The sequence below is a fragment of the Berghia stephanieae genome, chromosome 1, assembly GCF_034508935.2.
Source record: "Berghia stephanieae isolate SIO BIC M18660-M18661 chromosome 1, UCSD_Bste_1.3, whole genome shotgun sequence".
NCBI classification, from domain to species: domain Eukaryota; kingdom Metazoa; phylum Mollusca; class Gastropoda; order Nudibranchia; family Aeolidiidae; genus Berghia; species Berghia stephanieae.
The window spans coordinates 47,812,048-47,837,673 of NC_088360.1; the positions used below are offsets into that span (position 1 = coordinate 47,812,048).

At 35.2% G+C, this 25,626-nt stretch overlaps 1 pseudogene across 1 annotated transcript in view; it reads right to left on the bottom strand.

The window, feature by feature from the left end:
• LOC144964099 (potassium voltage-gated channel protein Shaw-like) overlaps positions 1-6,102 on the bottom strand; it is a 105,848-nt pseudogene extending 99,746 nt beyond the window's left edge. Inside the window, exon 1 of the transcript XR_013643744.1 lies at positions 5,608-6,102. The product of XR_013643744.1 is annotated as a potassium voltage-gated channel protein Shaw-like (transcript). The remainder of the gene's footprint in view (positions 1-5,607) is intronic.
• Positions 6,103-25,626: the final 19,524 nt, after the last annotated feature.

A 25,626-nucleotide genomic window follows, 5' to 3' on the forward strand; every position in this document is an offset into this window, starting at 1 on the left:
TGTTATTAATGCTAAAGACAACAAATAAGCCAATTGATTGTGCTACTGAATGCGATCATCTCATTGTTTACTTTCTTTTGAGTATTGACGACACGAGATAGAAGAACACATTTTTTAAAAAGAAATCTGACTGCTCAGAATAAGTTGATATAGGTAACATGGATGAAGAGATCAGTAAACAGGTCGTTGTGTAGATAGGTAGTTATATAGAATACATATTATATTAATGGAATAAGGAAACTATTATAATATTGCTCATTTATTAGCAGGATAAGTGAAGAGATTAACATTTTATGTAATATTTAGAATAACTTTTAAAATTTATCGCTGTTGTTGGCACCAGACATGCCTTATGACCGACGTGTACTTATCTGCAGGTCTGATAACCCAAATTATTATGGGCCTATTGTTAAAATGGAAATACTCTCAAACCGGCGCAAAATATTGTCCAATACAACAATTTAAAATCAAGCCCATAGTTGAGTTTGGTTATCAGGCCTGCAAATAAGCATGATACATGAAAGTATCAAAGAACACACCATGGCATGTAGCTCATCCACACATCATGTATGATATGATACAATATGTATAACCTTAACGATTACGTTAAGAGGAAATTTATTAACAACCCCCATCCCCGTCGATTACTATCTATCTATTTAATCGTATTATGATACAAATGTGATAGGCAGAGAGCTCGACATGTTGATAACAACAATTATAGCAAAAGCCACAGGATACGCACCATAAAAAAAAATAGTTTAATCCTGGAGGTAAATTATTTCATCAATGAACAGACTACCGAAGCCACCCTTAAAATTAAAAAAAGAATACAGGAACTGCCCACATCGACTGAATTACGTTTTACACAACGACAGCACAATTGATAGTAAAAATTGTATCCAAAGTGTTAAGAAATGGATGAATGAGAACAGACTGAAACTGAATGATGATAAGACGGAGGTGCTGTATGTGGGGAACAGGAAGTGGAAAAGTGAAACAGATTTGAAGTTGGGGGATGCCTCTATTCAAATTGTTGACAAAGTGAAAAACCTTGGCACATTCTTAGACTCTGGACTGTCGATGGAGCATCAGGTTAATAATTTGGTTAGATCTCTCTTTTTCCAACTAAAAAAGATTGCTTCCATTAGACGGTTCATATCTGAGGATGTGACCAAGCACCTGGTTGTGTCCCTCGTACTATCGAAATTGGATTATTGTAATGCTCTGTTGTTTGGCGTTTCGCAATACAATCTAAAACGTCTTCAGATTGTCCAAAACAGCGCTGCCAGACTAGTATTTATGAAGCGTAGGTGCGACTCTGCCGGACCTCTACTTCATGACCTGCATTGGCTGCCTGTTGAGAAAAGAATTAAATTCAAAGCTTGTGTTTTAGTGTATCGTTGTCTTGAAGGTACTGCCCCTTCCTACCTTTCAGAACTAATTGAAAGATATTCAAAACCCCGCCCCTTACGTTCGGCCAGTGATTCCACAAAACTAGTTGTCCCTCGAATTCGGAAAAATGCTGGAATGAGATCCTTTTCTCATTTCGGACCCTCTATCTGGAACGCCTTACCGCAGAGCATTCGTGAAAAAGAATCTTTGTCTATTTTTAAACGTTCGCTTAAAACATATTTGTTTCGATTTTAGTAGATGGTATGAGAAGCAAGATAGGTTTGGTTTGTGTTGTGTGTTGTGTTGTGTGTGTGTATGTGTGTGTGTGTGTGTGCTTGTGTGTGTGAATGAGTATGTTTCAGCCAAAGTAATTTGTAATTTAAGCGCTTAGAGTCTGGTGTCTCGGAGTTATAGCGCTATATAAGTTTTCAGCATTATTATTATTATTTTTGATGATTCCTCTGTGACCTCTTGTTGCTATGCCCAACGATAGTAGAGGGGAAGATGAGCAGCTTGGAAGGTTTTTTGTTCTTTTTAGAGGTCATCTAAAACATTAGAGTAATTTTCCTTTCCTAATAGGTGATAAAATCCGTTACTAAGGGTAATAACAAGGAACTCAGTAACAGTGTTTTGCAATCGTAACAAGTGATTTGTTGGTTGAAAACAGTCGCAGTAATAATTATTTATAATTAATAACATAAATGGAATGTCGTATGGTCTGTTATATACATAACATGGTAAGCAAAATATATAATCCTTAATGCCTTAAATATAGTAATGTCATAAATTATTGATAAAATTCACATAATGGCACTTGAGTATTAAGATAGTAATGTCAAATCTTGATTAAGTTACATAAGTGTACACGTGGTAAAATAGTATTCAATTTAAATGTACTCATGTGTATATGGTATACAAACATAATATATCCGTGACATGCAAAGCACACACACACACACACACACACATAAACACACACAAACATACCCACACACACACGCATATAAAAGAAAACCATAATAGTATAATAATGCATAATATTATATGCCTCATGTTTCATTTTGTGAACTTAATCCTTCTCATGCTCGATAACGCTTGGTGAGCCCAGCAGCCTGAAAAAGGCTCCATACTTTAAGTTGACGGATTCGATTAGAGGAGGAGAAAGAGCAACAATCTAAATTTTAAAATCGAAATTTTGGAAAATAGTTTGCTGTTGTTTGTTGTTGTTTTGTTTTTGTGGATTTTACGGCGCTTGAAAAATTGTGGGTCTTCCAGCGCCAGTAAAAAGAGAATAATAGGGGGAAAGATGTAGATCTAAAGTTCAAAACACCAAAGAAAACTTGTTGTAACAGTGGAACAGAATATTCCATGCGCAATCTATTTAGCTGCCAGTTTGCTGTTTTTTGTTTGTTTGTTTGTTTGTTTGTTTGTTCTTTAGGTTTTGATTTGTTGGGGTTTTTTTTTTACGGAGGGAGTGGTTAGGGATTTTACGGCGCTTGTATATTTTGGTCCTGAACTCAACCGCTGACCGTGAACTGAAGACCCATAGCCACGTCAAGTGCTTGCCTATACCCGGAGTAAACAGGCCACAGATCCTGAGCATCACTCACAATTTTAACACAGATTATTGAAAAAAAAATGCATTTTGTCGTCAGGTTTTGCGATCCAATTCCTTCATCAGCGTGTCATAATATTGTGGGAAATATTCACTAACTGGGCGTGACTTATTTGTGGATTTGACATGTACTTAGGGTTTCTCGGGCCTTTTACAGGAAATAAATAGTCAAGGGGAACGAAACGGGGTAAATGGCAGGAAATATTCTGATTGATTAATGCTTGGTAACGGGCGAACCATCAATTTAAACACCCTAACTAACAAACAAACAAAAAACAAACCCAGCAACAACAAGTAGAAATCCCACCACACATTCCTGACGATAGCCAATAAAAAAGGTCCAAAACATTAATGTAGACAGATTACAAAATTGTGATAAAATTCTAATCTCTCTCTCTCTCTCTCTCTCTCTCTCTCTCTCTCTCTCTCTCTCTCTCTCTCTCTATCTCTCTATCTATCTATCTATCTATCTATCTATCCATCTCTCTCTCTCTCCCTCTCTCTCTCTCTCTCTATCTATCTATCTATCTATCTATCCATCTCTCTTTCCCTCTCTCCCTCTCTCTCTCTCTCTCTCTCTCTCTCTCTCTCTCTCTATATATATATATATATATATATTTATATATATATATATGTGTATATATATATATTATATATATATATATATATGTATATATATATTATATATATATATAATTGTGCTATGATACATATATGGTTCAAAGAGTGCTCAACATGTTGATAACAACAATGGAGCAAATTATTATTAATATGTTACCACAATGTTGTCTACATGAATGTTTGAGGCCTGTATGGCAATCATCAGAACTGTAGTTGTCGCTGACGATCTATCTATCTATCTATCTATCTATCTATCTATCTATCTATCTATTGTTAAGATGTTTACAACGATATTGAAGTCTACATTAATGTTCGAGACCTGTATCAGTTATTGTAGTTGTCGTTGACCTTCTATCTATCTATCTATCTATCTATCTATCTATCTATTGTTAGGATGTTTACAACGATATTGAAGTCTACATTAATGTTCGAGACCTGTATCAGTTATTGTAGTTGTCGTTGACCATCTATCTATCTATCTATTGTTAAGATGTTTACAACGATATTGAAGTCTACATTAATGTTCGACCTGTATAGTTATTGTAGTTGTCGTTGACCATCTATCTATCTATCTATTGTTAAGATGTTTACAACGATATTGAAGTCTACGTTAATGTTCGAGACCTGTATAGTTATTGTAGTTGTCGTTGACCATCTATCTATCTATCTATCTATTGTTAAGATGTTTACAACGATATTGAAGTCTACATTAATGTTCGAGACCTGTATCAGGACTGTGTAGGACATGAGTATTGTTGCAGCTGTCGCTGACTATCTATCTATCTATCTATCTATCTATCTATCTATCTATCAATCTGTCTGTCTATTTATCTATCCATAAAAGAATTGAGATTTTATATAGCACAATATCTACTAAATGTGCTCAAAGCGCTTTACAAGGGGTCCCTGACCAACAGCAACACGTAACATGTAGAACGAGACATGACTCCTGTAAGGCGATATTACAATTTTTTCCGGACAGAGACAACGCTGTTAACGGTCAGGTACTCATTTTACACATGAGTACGGTGAGAGAATGTGAGTAAAGCGCCTTTTCCCAGGACTCAACTATGCGCCAAGCGAGGCTCGAACTCAGGACCTTCCGATCCGAAAGCGAGGGTCATACCACTTGACCACATAGCCTCATCTATCTATCTATCTATATATCTATCTATCTATCTTATCTATCTATCTATCTATCTATCTATCTATCTATATGTCTGTCTGTATGTCTGCCTATTTGTCTCTTTGACATACACACATAATATTATCTCTCAGATCTAGAATGCTTTCAAGATTTCACAATGCTCAGTGCGTCAGACAATATATTTTCGTAATTATCGCCATTGGCCATATGAAATAAAAATTGTGACCTGCCGCCTGAATATGATATTATGTTGAGTTGAATGAGACACTGACAATCAACTTTAAAGTTAAAATTATTAGAGTTGGGATATTACTTAATTACTTATTTAAAAGATGGAGTTCATTTTTCTAAATGTATGCCTTTATTTAATAACAAGTTTTATAATTTGAGCTTAAAATAAAGAAAAAAAAGTTAAATGCCCACTCCGACATTTTAATCATTTTAGATAATAGGTTTCAACTTTTATGTCATCGACATGGAATTTAACTTTTAATAAAGTACAATTCGACAAATAGGTGCACTTGCTATGATGGCTGCTCTCTAGAATAAAGACTACTGCCAATTCCCAGGAACTCTGGTTTACACCTGAATAAAGTGGGATAATGTGAGTAAAGTGTCTTACCAAACGACAAAATTTGGGGCCAAAAGTTTACTTTCACTGTCACCCAAACGCTCAATGACAACGCTCAACATTGCTTTGACTTTCATTCACAAGACGAAAAATCGTACCGCTCGGCAATCGACGCCATAAACACCTGAAAAACAAGCCATCATTAAAAGTCCACATTTACAGATAAATTAAGCTAAATCTTTTGATTAAGGTACTCACCTGTCCGGTAGAAGTCAATAATGGAATTGAAGACTGCAGGATGCCGATCAAAGAAATATTCATGCCGCCCTCCGCCATTTTCTAGATGGGTCTCCGCAAGGCGAGACAACCTGGAGTTTGTTATTGTCCTCAACGTGCTGACGTGTGTCTCATGACGAACTCCTCCGACATTTAGTAAAATCCTCTCATCTCCGCCGTCATCAAATTCATCGTTGTCTATACACTCGCTTCGATATTTCTTGGGCGAGTTGTCAGTCTCAGCAGCTTTGGAGCCCAGATAACTGGACGTTGCTTGTCGTTTGACCCGAGACCGTAGAGCCGGCGTACTCCCAGGCCGCGCCCGTGTGAGCGGAACGCGGTCGGAGACTGGCTCCGTGGCCGTTGAACTCATGGTTGCACTGTGAGACTTTGGGAAGCCTCCACAGGCATCCAGGATTAGGAATTTTCCTGGAATTTTGAAGATTTGATTTTGCCACACGAGATGACAAGACGTGACCAACTAGATGAAGAGTTGGGACTGGAGTCACAACTCCTGCTACAATTGCTGTTTGTTTGTAGAAACAAGGTAAATTACGTCTGAGCTCTTGATCTTCGGTGTGCTTCTGACTATTTACTTGGTCCGAGTGTCCTATGGGAAATGATATTGTTGTAAGATTCACTCCATTTGATTCACGATTCTGATGATAATCCCATTTGTTAATTTGATATAAAGAAAATGTATCAGCTACACTATGCCAATTATTATCAGCATTACCATGGAGCAATCGGTATTGGTCAAAGGAGTTGCACAGAAGAGCATCAGGACGTGATAAGGGAATGCTCTTAAGCTTCCGCCTATTTATGAGTTTCCGTCGATTGCTAATGAAATATCCATTTGAGTGACGTGCGTTTATTAAGGCATTTTTAAAGTTTTTAATTATTTTAGGCTGATGTTTGTGTTTATTTATCTTGTTTAAATGATCGTTGTGGACACATGCTATTCTCCAAAAATTCTTACATTCTGTTCTGTCAACAGTACTGCTGAAGTCACAATTATTATCATGAGAGTTGGGCCATCTTACTGTGGTGCTCTTCTTCCTCATCTTCCATTTTCAAAGAACAACGATATCCGTAAGAGGGAGATGGTGTATCAAATGTTGTTCGAGCTCCAGCATATCTTTATCTAATATCGTCACATCGGCATAATGTTTAAGATGCATCAAACATTTGTTGTCGGGATTGAATGATACTTTGACATAGTATTTTCATCCGTCGAGGACTAACGTTGTAATTCTGAAGAATTGAAAAAAAGTAAAAGCATTAGAAGGAGATTAAGAACTCAATGTATTTTATTATTAATTTGTCGGGCACCATATTTCAGGTTATAGCAAAAGAGAATGTAGTCGATGTGTTAGGTTTATGGAAAGGCAAGTGTTGTAAAATAAAGTATTGTAACGATGGTGTTCCATTTTGGTTATTAACAACTGATTATTGTTTTCTGTATAATATTTAAAGGTCAACAACAATGACAGTGATAATGATTATAACAGCAACAACAACAAGGGAAGGTCCCAGGTTTGAGAGTTTTTCCCAAGATGGATTCAGTCGTTATTTTCAGGACGAATTTCTGGTCAAATTTTAAAATATGTATATTTCTAGAGTACGGCAGTTCACTGGTTCAATAATGATCCCAAAAGCTGGAATCCAAACTATGTAGTATTGAGTAAGGCACTGGACACAATTTATCCTTACTCGACTCAGGTAGAACAGGAGCTGGACAGAAGCAGAGACGGATACTATAAGTGTGTCAGTCCAAACAGAGCATATGTCAAGCGATTTGCACTGCTAATTTGATAAGCAAAGCATTGTGAAGCTCATTGAGGGTGGTGGATCTAGGAATGGTAATCGCATTCACAATCTTAAGATTTATATTCAGGGTACTAAAAATAGCTTCATTTGGATGCCCTTCATTGACTGTAATCTGGACTCGTATACACACTCATCATCGCTGATAACATAAAGTGCCTTTCCCTAAATAATGCAGCAATGAATGAGTTCAACGGAATGAAAAATTATGCTACATTTTGACTTTTCGTTTTAATTGGATGCCTATTAACCGCAACATCGTCTAATTTATTGATGTTAGGTTCGATCCATAAAGATCAAAGACTCTTTGTGAGTCTTTTAAAACCGTAAACGAATGTAATTTATGATAATGTAGGATTGCGGAACTGATATTATTTGCAGATTGATTTTTAAGTAGTACCCGCCTCAATTTCGCCTACCCACTCTCTATCACTACCATGGAATCGCCCGCCACATAAGGTAACAGAACCTTGACAACCATGATCAGTCATATCGTTTAATATCACTTTGTTCCGACGTCTACCTATATGTAGGTCTGATAACCCAACTTTGGGTACATTGTTGCAATAGAAATACTCTCTGACTAACGAAAACTATGGTCTATTACAACAATGTTAAACCACCCCCATAATTGCATTCGGTTATCAGCCCTGCAAATATATGCACTTTGCTTTGTACCCAATAACATTGTTATGTACGTAACTCAATAGTCGTTCAACAATTTTCCATAAATTTCTCATTATCGCTATTTTCTAGAAAGATCAAGAAGAAGAAGAAGAGGAAGTAGAAGAAGAAAAAGAAGAAGAAGAAGAAGAAGAAGAAGAAGAAGAAGAAGAAGAAGAAGAAGAAGAAGAAGGAGAGGAGGGGTAGAAGAAGAATAATTATGTGATTGCTGACAAAGCTGCCAAAACACGATTTATTCTCATTTTGTCAATAAACAAACCCCGACAAAAAAAAATTAAAAACAAAAAAAAATCCCTTTATACATAACCATGTGGAAATTTGACTTAATTGTCTATGCCAAGCGAAGATTGAAATAACCCAGGCCTCAGCCGCAGTACAGCGCCGCAAATTGAGCTAGCAAAGACAAAAACCACGCTGCCCCAAACTAGTGTTTAATTCATATTTCAAAAGATATAGGAACCCCCCCCCCCCACTTCAAAGAAGTTTAAGATTATTTATCAAGTATGGGAAATATGAATCTCGCGGTTTTTTGAAAAATTCATTTTTGGCCAAAGTGAAAAAAAATATAGTTACCAGTAAGCAACAGAATGATGGTATGCTCAATCGTTAGAACTCCTATTCACAGGTATAGGAATTTGAGTTCGACCCGCATCATCCCCGAATTTTCCCTGACCTCTCCCTGTCCAGTTAACAACAATTGGCTAGTTGAATCCAACACTTGTAATAATAAAGTATGGGCTTCTATGAAAGAACAAACGTCCTATCTTATGGGTAACAAAAATTGTTTTTGTCTGTTACACAGGAAGAATTGGAGCTTCTATAGGCCCAGAGGCTCAAAGAATACGAAGAAATATTTCTATTTTTACTATTGCAATAATCTGTCACGAGAAAAAAACACACGATTATTTGGGTAATGCGTTTGGTACCTCCTTCAATCCCTTGATGAGTGATGTGAGTAATAGTTACACGGACTCTTACATACGGGACTAGTACACCAGTACTGTGGCTTATTGGTTTCTGAGAATTGTGCAATTTTAGAGTCGTGTTCATTCGTTAAAAAATTACCAACCCTTAGAAATGTTTTTATGCGAGCTGTTCTTATACTTATTGTTCTCTGTGATGGACACAACTCTGGAGCACAATAGGTATAATATCGGGAACAGAAATTCCCCCATTTCACTTGTCCTTTCCACGGGGCATTGTATCCGTGTTTAGGAATGAGATCATTCGGGTTCACCGTGGCCTGTCGAGAGAGAGAGAGAGAGAGAGAGAGAGAGAGAGAGAGAGAGAGAGAGAGAGAGAGAGAGAGGTGAAATTAATTTCTGTGAGAGATGATCTTTTTCCTTGTAAATCTTCTGTTATATATTTTGTCATTGTCGGCTTCTTTCATATTATGCTCTTTGTCTAGCTTTTTCAATGTACCCCTTTTGGAGGATCTCATGTAGCATTGTCAGTGGCCGAATTTTAGATATATCTATGATAGATACAATAACATCATATTGCTCTGGGATCCAGCTCTGATTCTGATGACCTTATCTTATTCAAATTACATTCTTGTACTTGTTATCTTGATCTAAATCGTTCGATTATTTTATTATCTTCTTTTTTTACTAACGCTAAAATGATTTGACAGCGTAGCAAGAGCCTTGAAACCCAAAATAACAAACAGCAAACATACCAGTCATAAATAGAATTTGTCTCCATGAACAATAAAACCAATCCCATAAAGGAACTGAGAGAAGGTGCAGCAATGATCGAATGATCGCACAACGAAAAACATCTGTCGAACAAATTGGCCGATAATTCAATTGAAACACATAACAGTTATCATCTATTGTGATCCTGTATTAATTGATGATGGAACGGGGAAGTCACAATAAAAACTCTCTAAATACAAATGTCGCTCATTGAGCAATCCGGTTAATTGGAATGGAATTTGTGTTATGATTTACGTTTACAAAAATGCTACGTCTCGTTGGACTATTTAATTTAGCGAAGTCATCAATAACTTTGACTGGTTTTATCTCCCTGGCCACCTATATATTACACAGGCACCGTTATTAGAAATGATCATAATCCTGACTTTCCGCCATCAATAAATATTACTTTAATCTCAGCAATCAGCACGAGCACCAACAATTTTCCAAATAATAATTTCATGTCTTTTCTCGTCTACTGATAATATTTTACGAGCTTTGGAGAAAAAACCAATAAATCGCTCAGTGTCCATTAAAATTCATTGTATATTTGAATAGCTATTTTGCTCGACCCTTTCAAAATAAACGGTGGGCAATTCGGTTTAAAATTTCATATCAATGGCTGGACCAGAATTGGAACAACCGTAGCACAGTGTTTTTTTCTTCAAATTATAGGCTAATTCCATGCTTTAAACTGCTCAGCCCAATAAGAAAAGCACGTAGTAATCACCGAAAAGCTGACCGTATGTTTTTACAACATGTCAGGTAATGCAAACCTTCTTCTTCTTCTTCTTCTACTTCTTCTTCTTCTTCTTCTTCTTCTTCTTCTTCTTCTTCTTCTTCTTCTTCTTCTTCTTCTTCTTCTTCTTCTTCTTCTTCTACTTCATCATCATCATCATCTTCTTCTTCTTCGTTGAACAAATGATATCTATAATATTGATTTTCTGTGCATAACAATGTTATTGGGTACAAAGCAAAGTGTTCATATTTGCAGGGCTGATAACCGAAGGCAATTATGGGCTTGTTTTAACTTTGTTGTAATAGACAATAGTTTGTGTTGGTCTGAGAGTAGATTCTATTTCAACAATGAGCCCAAAACATTTGGGTTATGAGACCTGCATATAAGTAGACGTCGGTATAAAGTGATAAATAACAGTTCCGCCATCCCACATTATCATAAATTACATTCATTTACGGTTTTAAAAGACTCACAAACAGTCTTTGATCTTTATGGATCAAACCTAACATCAATAAAATGAACGATGCTGTGGTTAACAGGTATCCAATTTAAGCGAAAAGTCAATTTGTGGTATACTTTTTCATTACGCTGAGCGAGTGCAAACTTATTGAACTCACTTATTGCTGCATTTTTTGTTACCTAGGGAAAGGCACTTATCAGCGATGAATTACTGTGTAAGCTGATCGTATGTTTCATTTTAACATGTCGAGTCATTGCGAAACATTCTTCTTCTTCTTCTTCTTCTTCTTCTTCTTCTTCTTCTTCTTCTTCTTCTTCTTCTTCTTCTTCTTCTTCTTCTTCTTCTGCACAATGTCATAAATTATAAAGTTGGTTAAATACATCGAATTGAGAAATTGTAATGGTAGCATCATAGTAGCATGTCTGACCGGCAATCAGAATGTCTGAGATCACCAGTTGAGGCAGACTGATTTTTTTTGGTATGGTTTTATTCTTGCATTTTTCTTTCTTGCTTTGTCTGGCATCTTTTATCCACACACTTGTTCACATTTTTAAATACATCTAAAAGCAACTGCTTCATAGAGTACCGTGTCGAAAAACATGACCTTTTATATAGAGCATTATCCACTAAACATTCTCAAAGCCCTGACCAACAGCAACACATATGTAGAACGAGACATGGCGCCTGTTTAATTACAATATTTTCCGACAGGACAACGCTGTTAAAGGCCAGGTACTCATATTACACCTGAGTACGGTGAGAGAATATGACGAGTAAAGAGCATTTTTCGAGGACTCAACTATGCGCTGAGCGAGGATCAAACCCTGGACTTTCCGATCCGAAAGCGAGTGTCATACCATTAAATGGTAATTCTCTTTTTAAACAAAACCAAGATGTATAAGTTTAAACTTTGGTCAAGGTATTTAGTAAAAAAAATTGAAAGTAACAAAATAAAATAGTATTCACTTTACTATAAAGCATTCCAAAGTTCCACAATGGCCAATACGCTAACAATATTATCCATTAATAATCTCAGCGGGTCAAATTACATAATTCCAAATTGTGTAAATGGCATATTATATGACCTTTTATACTAGCATTCTAATTAAGAACCAAAATTATATCACTCAGGCAAGCATAAATCGAGTGGGTTAATGTATACAACGTGCCTTACACAAAGAGACACACATTTGCAATTATATTTATCTATTTGGTCAATGAACACGTTCAACTTAACATTATATTGATACAAGAAGATGACCAAACTGTTCAGCACATGGGCGCTACAAATTAAAGTGAAAGCAAGTCTAGTGATATCTCATTATTAATCGGCGATTTTGGTTGTTTATTGAAATGTTTGCACGTGAGAAGCAGTCAGCCATGGGATTGAATTTAGAATGCAAAATAATGAAATTGAAACAAACCAGCGTTTTACCCATAAAATAGCAAGCTGGTTACTAACAACTCTCTGAACTCTTGAAAATATACTCGGTTTACGAAAAGCACACTTCTTTTACATATTTTTTAATGCTCTGTATTTTCTCAAAAATACAAATTGACCAAGTATATAAATACAAAGCTACCCGGAACAGTGTCATGTTTTTTCTTTGTACAAGTATCTACTTCCGCCGGAAGGATAAATTCCATTTCATGAGGCTTAAACGTAATCGAATCATCACTTATCTCCTGGATAAAACATGTTGATGGATATCGATTACAAATAGAGTCATCTAGAGGTTTCTAGAAACAAATTGTTGGCGATTGAGATAAAAGTGTCTATACCTCACATTTTGTAAAATAATGGAGTTCAATGATAATGAAATAATTATTCGGATTCATGAAATGATGATAAAATAGATAAGCTTTCCCCTTTTCTTAACTTCATATTTTACCAACGAAATTTAAACTGCATCGTTTATTTCCTTTAATATCAAAGGAATAAAGAAATACATTATGTTAGCATTAACTCGTGCGTGTGTAATATCTTTCTCCCATAGTTTATCTAGCCATTAAATGAACACATTCATTCATTAATTCATCCATTTCTTTGTTCATTGTTCATAATTAATTACACATGCAATGCCATTCATAAACTAGATAGTTCTAAAAACATGTCACAATAAATTTGATTTAAATTATTCATAACTTTTTGACTTTTTACTCTCTGAATCAGTGACTTTAGATGTATATTATTATGAGTATAATAAAACCATTGTTACGAAGCACCATTGTTTTCAGTAATTATGTAATAAAACTTCCAAAACAAAAAGCTGTTGCAAAAGTTATGACAGTTAAAGCCTACTGATTATAACACATTCCAGCTATGGGCATTTCCCCTGATCATTAGTATAGATGGAATGAAGTTGACGTCACTATATTTGTTATTGTTTTTTGCCATCCGCGTTTATGAGTAATTCTCAATAAACTGCATTAACCAGACTATAAATGTTCAAGGTTATAAATAGTTGTGTATGGTGGTCCGTTATTTTCCGGATGGCGATGTTGTGAGCTTCTAAGCGAAGCGCATATTATCTATACCTATAATGTACGAGAAATTACAAAAAATTATTTTTTTTTAAAAAGGAGGCGTGCAATAAATTAAATGTTAAATTGGCGGTTTCTATGTGTCGATTTAAAGTTCAATGGGTAATTTACAAATATATTAGACGTCGCAAGATTTTTTAAAATATACATCACAATAATAATAATAATAATAATAATAATAATAATAATAATAATAATAATAATAATAATAATAATAATAATAATAATAATAATAATAAAAATAATAATAATAATAATAATGATAATAATAATAATAATAATAATAATAATAATAATAATAATAACAATAATAATAATAATAATAATAATAATAATAATAATGTGTGTGTTTGTATCATTAAACAACTGCAAAAGCTGTCAGATACAGACGGATACTTATTCAATATTTAAAACGATATCAACATAATAATACATGGGAAAAATACTCTTTAATCAGAAATAATAATGACAAATTTATTGAAGGGATAATAATATGTATTCCTGCACGCCTGCATATTAGAAATTACTATTCATTCCCACTGTTTGCAATGCGATTAAATAAGAACTTTTGTCTTTCAAGGCAAAATTACAGGGATCCTATAATATCATTAAATGTGACCAACCAATGGCAGGCATGGGCAGTGATTGTACCATTCGGCCGTACTCTGGAAAAAAAAACATATTTAAAACTTTGGCCAGAAAACTCGTCCTTCAAATATCGATCGATTTAAATGACCCTCGTCTTAGTAAAAACGTTCAAACCTGGGACTTTGCGAAGTCCCATGTTTGAAAGTTTTTTGCTCAGACGAGGGTCATTTAAATCGATCAATATTTGAAGGACGAGTTTTCTAGCCAAATTTCTAAACATGCTTTTTTCCAGAGCACGACAGCATTGTGCTGATGGAGTAGACGGTTTCAGACTCGAGTCTGAAAAAATAAATGGATTTTTTTCCCTTTTGGAGGGAAAGAGTAAACTTGGAAGTAATCGAAACTTAAGATGTTCAGCTTTCAGTTTTCTTTTTATAAAAAAAGGTTAGATTATTTGGAGGAACAGCATCTCGTATCACTAGTGAGAAATATATTTTGTAACTTTGCTGACGTATACTAATAAAATGCCTTGTCTTTTTTTCTCTTTTAGCCCAAAAACTTCTGCTTCACAGGTCAAGACGATCTAAATCCTGTCAAATGGTCGTAATCCCTAGACTTCTTTGATGCACAGTTTCAAAATTAATAAAATATCAGTGCTTTGTGGAACCTATACTACAAATTTATTTACTATTGATAAGGTAAAAAGCGGCGTTGCAGAGAGGCTAGTGTTTTCTCAACAAATCCATATAATGTATTGCACTGTATTGCAAAAATCCTTATCTTATTTCAAGCTTCGCATTATAACACTCGCAAAGAACAGATTTGATTTGGGTTTCTTTTCTTCTAATTTTGCTTTGTTTTGGCTTGATCCAGTTTGCTGGGAAAGGGGTTTGCTTCTTGACACAAACATTATCAAGAAGGCTGCGTTTAGGTAAGAATTGGAAATCTATATTCTTTGAACTGACGTGCACAAATTTGCAGGTCTAATAGACGAACGCAAATACGGACTTGATTTTACGTTGTTGTAATGGACAATATTTTTCGTTCATTACAACAATGACCCCATAACAGTTTAAGTTTTCATACCTGCAAATAAGTACTCGTCCCTTTGAATCAATAGAAAGTTTAATCGTGATAAAAATTTGTAACTTTATATTCTGGGCGAATTCTATCTTTTCTAGTCAGCAAGGAAGAGACTTTGCTTCGTTTTCAGTTATCTAATTTAAGCAGTAATGAAGTATTTGCTAGAAGTGAAACCAAAAATTAATTTTTAAAAATCATCAGTTATTTAGAAGACACCAGAAAATGAATGAAACAGAACATGAGATTTCTGGATCTTGTATGAAATAGAAAAGCCAGTGTTGAGATGGAAGGCTGGAATGACCTAGGGATTTCCTTGGAATTATACCTCAACACTAGCTTTTAAAAAAATTCATTCAAGATCATCTGTTCCATTCATAATATTCTGGCGATCTTCATAGTTGTTTTGCTTATTTGCTTTCAATCCCAGAAAATACATCTTCAAACTGAGCTAGGGCAAGGTAACGTGCTCAAGGCCACACAGTGGTTGTCCAAGTTGGTACCCTCTGGATAAGAAGCAAAGACTATACGGCCGAGGCAATATAAATGAGGAAGTCAAAGAAAAAAAATAAATAAGAACGAGTATTGCGGGGTTCGTGAAACAGGTTGATAAGAGAAAAGGTCGGAGAAACATGACAGCCATTGTCTGCCACGCGGCCGCACATAAACGAAACGCATTTTCATATTTTAAACCTGAACATTTTTACTTCACAGCATCATCGATTGAAATGAAAGCCCACTCCCTTCACTCACCCCCCCCCCCCCCCCCGCCCCCTTTCCCGCCCCCACTCATCCTGCCGGGCGCTATCTCTGACAATGAGTCTTCAATCAGAGGCTTCCCTAGTTTCGGGTTTACAAATTACTCACATTTACAAGTTGGGGTAATTTATATTGATCATTGTGTCATGAGGTCAAAACTTTCTGGCTAAAATGGAAAAGGGTGTTTTCTATCCGACAAAACAGACTTGACAATTGATTGATTGAATGAATTAAGGGATATCAGCAAATGTTATTATGTTAGATTGGTAAAAATATTTTCAATAATTATAAATTAATTATAAAAACAAAACAAAACAAAACGTATCTTCACCCCTTTATTAACATACGCTGTGCAATAATTGGATGGTCCGTGACTGCTAGGATGGGGGTCATGAAGGCTCAATCGGTAGAACACTTGCTTAACAAGTAAAGAGGACAGGAAGCGACATGGGTGTTGTCGAGATTTTCTTTCTCTTACTGCCTTGTCCACTTAGCAGTGTCGCGTCTGTTAGATCTAGCAGAAAGCACTTCGCGATAGACTATATCGCCTTATTAAATTAGTTGGCAAGCAGTTGCCATTTTCCGTTTAACGATATAGAAACCCCAATAAATTCCGAACCATAGGCCTTGTGGCATTAATGGACTACAATAGGATTCAATAGTCTGATGTCACATCCGCTCAGCAACGAGCAACTTGGCTCTAAACAAAGAAAATCGGTACTTATTATTCTTCATGCTGACTAGAACTTTTTCACATGTCATGTGATCAGAATGTATAAAAGTCAAAACATGATCAGATTCATATTGTTTTTCTCCTCTGTATACACTTTTATGCTCGTCGGAGAAGCATTTCATAAGGGCGTCCGCCATTGTTCCGATTGTTTAGAACCATTTACTAAGTTAATATGCACCATTACACGGGAAGTGGACGTCACGATTGTTGAATCCTATTGGAATGGTTTAATATAACTTGTTTTGCTCACTAGAGTTACAATATATAGACGCCTTGAGTTAACCACCACCAGGGGAATGGCCAGGTCATATCAGAAGACATTTGGAAATGTCCATGACTTTTGATATATTACTATTTCAGGTCCCCGTTTGAAAACACTGTCTTTCTCAAAAGATCACAAATATTATTATATTAACAAATGAGCTCTAACATGTAGGCTAATGAATGTGCGCCATTTTATCATGAAAAAGAAACAGCAACTTGAACGTTACCAAGTTTTTATCCATTATATTTGCCTACCACAAGTCAGTATACGCATTTATTTATTGAGAAATTAGGAAGCAGGCACTGGTGTAAGATAAAGACATGAAATAAATGTGTATGAAACAGTGCCAGACAAAGGAAGAAGTAAAAAATACAAGAAAAAAAAAACGTCCCTTGCCCGGCTGGGGATCGAACCTCAGACCTCCTGATTACCTGTCAGACGTGCTACGATTACACCACAGAGGTTAGGCGATAGTTGAGACAATTTCAATGCCTAAAATCTTCACAAAGGTGCGCGTTTTACGCTGTCAACCCTCGGTGTATCATAAAAAACACAAACATTGAACACGAGAGGACGAGGATAAAGACATTAGAGTTCCTCCATTTTTATTTTTTGAAAATATCAGACTGTGAAATTTATGTAGCACATTTCTATGGTTTACATGTGCTCAATGAGCTTGTCAAAAGTTGAATGATTCGTCATGCAGACCATAAAGAAAAGATGATTTTATGAGTATAAGACGTTCTTTCATTACTAGCTTTTTCTTAATTTCTGCCACACCTAATCCAGTTACTCTTTCACTCCTGCATCGAGAGGTACAATTTATATTACGTAAGTGCGTTGCCTCAAGATATAATCTCAAGGCTAATATTTGCAACCATATAACATCTCAAAGTCCTTATCAACTACAGGTAAATCGTCACATTTGTTACATTAACCCTCTCCTTACCACCCAAAGGAAAATCGTCACATTCGTTACGATGCAAGGGACAATTTTCTCATTCTGATTTCTCTTGTACATTACAAAATTTAAAGAAATGCTTTGATGACAGCTATAAATACTAAAAACTGTGTTGTAGAGCTCATTTTGCTGAACAATATCCTGTAAAGAATGCACTTAGTTACTTTTCTGTTTGAGTAAGAGAAGTCTACTTTTGTTTTGGGTGGGAGTGAAGTTTGGGGGAAATTCTAAAAATGTCTAATAAGGAGAGAGTTAAGATACAAAAGAAAAATATATTCAGATTTTTTTACGTCACCAAATTTGAAGAAAAATATTTTTGTATTTATAAAATTGTAATACTGTTTTGGAAGTTCGTTGTCCTGAACAAATTTATGTATAACGTGTATTTATTGCTTTCGAGTTTAGGATTTTTTAAAATCAATCTTTTTGTGTTAAGTTGATATTCCATTTCAGAAAAAATCTTGGAAATGGTTATTAAGGAGAGAACCAACGACTAGCCATTGACGATATAAGTTTAGTAATTACAGCTGAAGATTTCATATTTTTCAATAACGCATACGAAATATTTTTTTCTTATAGTTTTATAGACGAACTTCATTAACCTCTTCTTACAAATTATCGGAAAAAGTCATATTTACTACGACCGATGTGTACTTATATGCATGTCTGATAATCCAAATTGTTATGGGCTCGTTGTTGAAATACTCTCAAACTAATGCAAAATATTGTCCCTTACAAGAAGCTGAATCAAGACTACATTTGGTTATAAGACCTGAAGACGTATGAACGTCAGATACGATATAACCAACATCATTCTTATTCTGATTTTCTTGTACATCACAAAAGTTTAATGAAAACAATTTGTTCGTATAAGAATTTCTGTATTGTAGAGCTTGTTTCGCTCAAATACAATTATATAGGCACAGTACATGGTATCATTGCTTTTGAATTTGATTACCTTCAGTATCTATTTTTGTGTTCGATGGGATTGAAGTTTCAATTAAAGAACCCCATCCACTACAAATATAGATTATTTTGTTAAATCGCAAGAGCAACAACGATTTTTTTTCTTCTAAAAACACAGTGTAAAGTTCTGATAGTTATAATGAAAGCTCCATTTTCAAATATTTGATCAGAAAGGTAGATGTCAACAAAAAAGTGCTTGCTGCATCGTAACAACGTATGAGACGATTTTCTTGTAACTGTTATGTTGAGGATAAACATAATGATTACGAGTTGATTCATATTCTTGAAATGTGCCATCCACCTAATTTACAAAAAGGTTATGGATTTGTCACAAGAATGGTTACGCAAGATGCCATAAAATGGAAGCCCCCCCCCCCCCTCACAGAGAATGAAACATTTCTAGTCTGATTCAAACTGGCATATTAATAATAGAATCTATCAGACTTGTAAACCAAACCATTACCGACACAACCACAAACACAATAGCCAATTTACAATTTGAGGAAAAGAAAATTGAATTTAAACTGAAACTATTCATCCTTATGGGTTGTTTGATCGGTCTTGTCTTGGTTTTACGGTTATTTAAGTTTGTCTTTTCAGGACAGATTATTATCCGAAAATCGGTTTTATTTTTATATCTTTTTAATGGGTCTTTCTTATCCTTGTTTTCTAAGAGTCGTGTGAATATAATGCTTTATAAAATTGACATAAATAGGGGCTACTCTGACAAATGGTATTAAAATATGCAAACAAAATTAAAAAACAACAACTCAACCTCGGAATACAAAACTAAGTAGGTAGCTATTTGTGACAATGTGTAAGACTTAAATATATGCCATATGCAAAGGCCCAACTTCAAAAGTAAAAGTAAAAATTGTGATATCCAAAATCAACACTAATACGAAAAATGAGGTTATAAGGGAAACGGACCAAAAGATCGTGCAATGTGAAGAATACGACAGAAATGTGCATCTCATTTAATGAAATTATTAAATAATCTTTAACAAATAAAGAGCCTCAAAAGAATATATCTCATCTCCTTATCATGTCCTTCATGTTTTTATTTTCTTGTTTTTAAATTAATGTTGCCTGGGAAAAGTGCTACCTTGAAAAATAAACAATAGATTTTAAAACTGTCGTTTCAATTACATTACGTGGGATGTTCTATGTAAATATTATTTAAAATAACTAGCTTCTAGATTGGTCATTGAATTCTTTGTTTTTATCTTGATATGATTGAAAAATATTTCAACTTATGACAGATCTAGGAAACATAGTATTGTTTTAAAATAGATTTTAAAACATTTAATCACACAGCTACTTAGGCAGCTCTTAGTACAACGGACGGAATATAAACATGACAAGTTTCAAAGCTCTATATTGAAAAAGTAATAGAGAGTCAAAGTTTAAATGCTGGCTTTACACCGTCAGACTGGGTTCAACCGCAGCCTTCGTCAACTAAAACCATGATACTTACCAAAACAATAATAAAAAAGAAGACAAAATCACAAGTAACACTTAATATTGTCAGCTGCAATCAATAACTCAGGCAATGAATCATTTATTTCCCTGAGCATGTCTAACGCCTCATTTTTTACTTTCATTTTTTTTATCGTCTTCTTTTGTGACGTATTTTTTTGGTCACTATCAGGTTTACAAAGTTTACGAAGGCCACTGTTCAACTGTCCCTTTCACAGAATATGGACCGCACACATATACATATGAATATTATTATACTAGCCGAGGGAGCAAATGTGTAAGAACTGTATTACCCAAGGACACAACCCAGGAGCCAAAGTTTCTTGTCAATGTCATCAACGCGATTATATTTTTAAAGACAATACCAGGTTTGGTACCAACTCTACTAACGACGCCAATAAGTTGTAAAGCGTCATTCCATTCTTATCTTTGCTCATCTCTTGCAACGTTTAGGAATGGAAGTGACTCACAAAGGCATCTTCATCTATACACCCATAACAACCATCAATTACGATGTACGCTAACATTCCGTCGTCTTGAGTTACACTCACCACCTGTTGTAACGTTCAGCGGATTATAACAAAACCAAAATGGAACTGCTGGCCACTGTCCATGAACAACCTGTCGTGTTACCCCATCCGTCGAGCGCTGTAAGGGCTAAACCACACCGGAGACTGACTCGGGGACCCGGCACTGCCATCCTCTGCCGTCTTCCGGATAAAAAAAATATTTAAAAATTGAGCTTTTATATAGTGCAATATCCACTAAATGTGCTCAAAGCGCTTTACAAGGGGTCCCTGGTCAACAGCAACATTTAACATGTAGGACAGGACGTGCCGCCTGTTAGGCAATATTACAATTTTTTGGACAATGACAACGCTGTTAACGGCCAGGTACTCATTTTCCACCTGAGTACGGTGATAGAATGTGAGTAAAGAGCCTTTTCCAAGGACTCAACTATGCGCCGAGCGCGAGGCTTGAACCCAGGACCTTCCGATCCGAAAGCGAGGGTCATACCACTAGACCACATAGCCGCACAAAATAAAGACGTCGGGCACGGACAAAATACTAAGAACAAAGAGAAGAGCCGCTATACCTACCCATACCAAGCTCGATGAAAAAACAAAAACGGCAGAGGACGCCGGGTGCTTGGTATTGGTAGACAGAACAGACACATAGATAGGTTGATGATCGGTTGTCTTGTGCGGCTATGTGGTTTTGTGGTATGACACTTGATTTCGGACCTTGGTTCAAGACTCGCCTCTCTCTTCTGTCTCTCTTTCTCTCTGTCTCTCTCTCTCTCTGTCTCACTTACTCAATCCTTCACACACACACACACACACACACACACACACACGCAGATAGAAAGGTAGATAGATAGATAGATAGATATATAGATAGATAGATAGATAGAGAGAGAGAGAGAGAGAGAGAGAGAGAGAGAGAGAGAGAGAGAGAGAAACAAACGTTCTTCGTCTCACGTATTACCCTACATTCGTACCTTTTAATTCTCTATAATTACGTATTCACAGCCAATGTTCATCCATAGACAGTGTCCTTGATCTCCTTCTTAATGCCACTTCGAGAAAGTCTCCTTGAGGTAGAGGGACAAAGGAATTTTTATAACGTTCTGATCTGGATTTTAAACTTATCACCTTGCCTGATCTACCTGACGTTTTATATTCTTTTATATTCTAAAAATAGAGGATGTTGCTTATCTTTCAAGGTTTTCAAAACTTTTTATAGGAATATTCTTCATAGTGGGTATTTTATGTAGGCAGGGTGGACTGCACAATGCTTTCGGCTCTTCTTACAATGTTATCTATTCTTCCTCTATCCTTGGCACTGATGGCCCTACCCCAGCAACTGATCCCAAATGTTATAAGTTGACTCTAATCCTTAATAGTCAGGTAAAAGATGTATCATTAAGTGACCCACATACATATATTTTTATGTTGCTATCTTGGATACAACGATATAACGAGGTCTCCTGTAGTATGACGTGTTTTCCCATTCTGAAACGTGATCTCAAGGGAAACATATTATGAGGGAAGACTGTCACGTGAAGGACCGTGATATATTATTATATGATCCACTTGCATTGTTATTGAATTGTCTTACACCGTTGTAGCTGCCAATAATATAGCAATCTCCTAAAACATAAAATCATGCAAAATTATAAAGCATATTTTGAACAAGAGGGCTTGTAACAGTAAAGATTGTTCACAATTATCTTATTAAATTTTATTTTATTAAGAACTGAATTCATCTCACTCCAGTTATATTTCGGTAGGCTTAGATAAACTTTACCTTCTAATATTAGATCGTCTTTCCTTTTATAGCCTTCCCTCGAATTAATTTCTAATTAGTGAATACTTTTCGTTCTACATTCTGTCACGTAGCCACTTATTATAAAAGCTGATAGGTCTAACATTTGACACTCACTTTCTCTCCACAATCTATGCCGGACGGCCAGTCACTCTATTCCTATATATATATATTGTAAGATTTTTATTTTTTGGGACTTTGTAGATATTATATCTACACCATTAAGACGCCGGAGCTTTTAACTTTGATTGTATAATCTTCAAGGATCAAACCCAAGCCCGCTGTACTACACTATAACCTCTTACCAATTGCCTGGAAGTGGAATTTTACGAGTCCAATCCTGTTATCAGAGGAATAGATCATCCAAGCCCATCAACTGCCTGGAAACGTAAACTTACGAACCTGAGATATTATCATAAGTTACGTAAAATATTCATATCTCTATTTGTAACTGCCACGATCACTGTTTATCTCTTTTAATTAAATTCCATCATTATTTTTATTTCATTGTAAACAAATCGTTAATTGTTTTTCATTTATAGTAACTAGTAAATTCTGGGGCCTCATTCTACATATATCTTTATGCATAGTCGAGTAGCTCTTTACTCACTTGAGACCATGACATTTTGGAGGGGACACATATAAAGAATTGAATTTATTTAGTTACTTATATCTATTTCATCTAACTTTAAAGTTTAAATTGTAAAACTCTTAATTGCCCCACTTGATCATATTTTAATTGAACTCCCTATTTACAGGATTAATTTTTTTTTCTTTTTCATTTCTTCATTTAAATGGAATAGCAATTTATCCATTCATTCTTTCATTCAAATTGAATAGCATTTTATTGATTCATTCCTTCATTCATTTATTCATTTATAAATTATTCATTCATTCATTGTTCATTCATTTATTTATTCATTCATTCATTCATTCATCCATTCATCCATTCATCCGTTTATTCACTCATTTATCCAATCATTCATACATTTATTCCTCCCTTCATTCTTTCATTCATACATTATCCATTCATTCATTCATCTATTCACTCAGTTTTTCATTCATTCATTCATTCCTTGTCCACTTTGTTATTATATCACTCATTTCATTTTGTTGTTTGCCTCATTCATGAATTGTTTTCAATATGTTTACATTCCATAACGATTCATTCACCTGTCATCCAATCACTCAGTGTTGTGAACACATTTTGTAACTATTGTAAATCTTACGATATTTTATTGTTTTGTATTTCAGACATCACTGTTAAACACTCTTCAATGCCTAATTACAATTGTTGAACAACCATTGAACAAGAGAGAGGTCCCAGCCACGAACTGAGTTGGTAAATATATCCTTCATTATTCTCTTTTACATGAGTTGGGCATCACATAGTAACTATAGACATCGTGATTAGTTTTGCATAGTGATTTGTTTTAAATGCATTTTTGGCATATTACTGTTACCGAAAACCACTTATATATTATGTTCTGAAAAGTGAGTCTTTAAAAACTAAATAATAATAAAAGGAGTCTACTAGCCGTCGTGTTATATTTAGTGATAGATAACTTGGGATTATTTTGGCATCCTATTATTGTTATCACACTCTAGTATATTAGCGTCATTGCGAATAATTGTACACAAACTAACGACGAGTCACACACATTGGTGATACATTTTTCGTAGTAACATAGTTTAGAGTACACGCGATTGACACATTGTTATTGACACAAGTCATAATAACTCCGCATTGTATTGACACATTGCTTTATAAGATATAACGATAAAAGGCATCAAATTCAACATACATAATAAGTTGAAATAAGAGAGAGAGATTTCTAAAAATAGAACAGTTCATTCCAGTAAGTGTAAATAAATAAAACAGTCAGTAACAGTATCCTGTCAATATAATATATATAAAACATCGTAACTAATTTATTGCAACATGGAAGCATATAAAAGATACTTAAGTCTCGCAAAGGACTTAGAAATACCCCAGGAAAGAATATTTTCATGGTGCGAAGAGAAAGTAAAAGAAGAAAAAGAACATGAAGAAAGAATTCGTAGAGAAGAAAATGAAGAAAGAATTCGTAGAGAAGAAAATGAAGAAAGAATTCGTAGAAAGAAAATGAAGAAGAATTCGTAGGAAAAAATGAAGAAAGAATTCGTAGAGAAGAAAATGAAGAAAGAATTCGTAGAGAAGAAAAAGAACACGAAGAAAGAATACGTAGAGAAGAACGAGAAGAAAGAGTCCAAGAAAGGGAACTAAAAAGACAAATAGCATTAGCAGAAGAAGAAACCAAAAGGACCCAAATGATGCTGGAAATTGAAAAAACAAAAACCGGTCATGAAAGAAAACATAATAATAGTGATGAATTTTTCGTGAAACTTCCACGCATGCCAACATACGATGAACGCTCAGACTGTTTAGAATCCTTCTTACACCGATTCGAAGTTCAGGCTAAAGGTTATCGTTGGCCAGAAAGCAAATGGGCCACAGCCTTGATTAACTGCTTATCTGGAGAACCGCTAAAAGTTTTCTATACCTTAACAACTGAAGATGCAGATGATTATGGTAAAATTAAAGACGCTCTACTAAAAAGATTTAGATTAACGGAAGATGGTTACCAGGAAAGGTTTCACACTGCAAAACCGGAAAGTGGAGAAGACTTTAATACATTCGTGAACCGAATTACTCAATTTCTAAATCGGTGGCTTGAGTTGGCAAACGTAAAACAAGACGACTTTGCAGGCCTTTACTATCTCACGCTGAAGAATCGAATCTATCAAGCTTGCAACCCAGATTTAGTCGCATTCTTTAAAGAGAGAAAGCCAGAAAACTTGGACAAATTAAAAATCTACGCAGAAAACTTTAACAGCGCACATCCATTAAC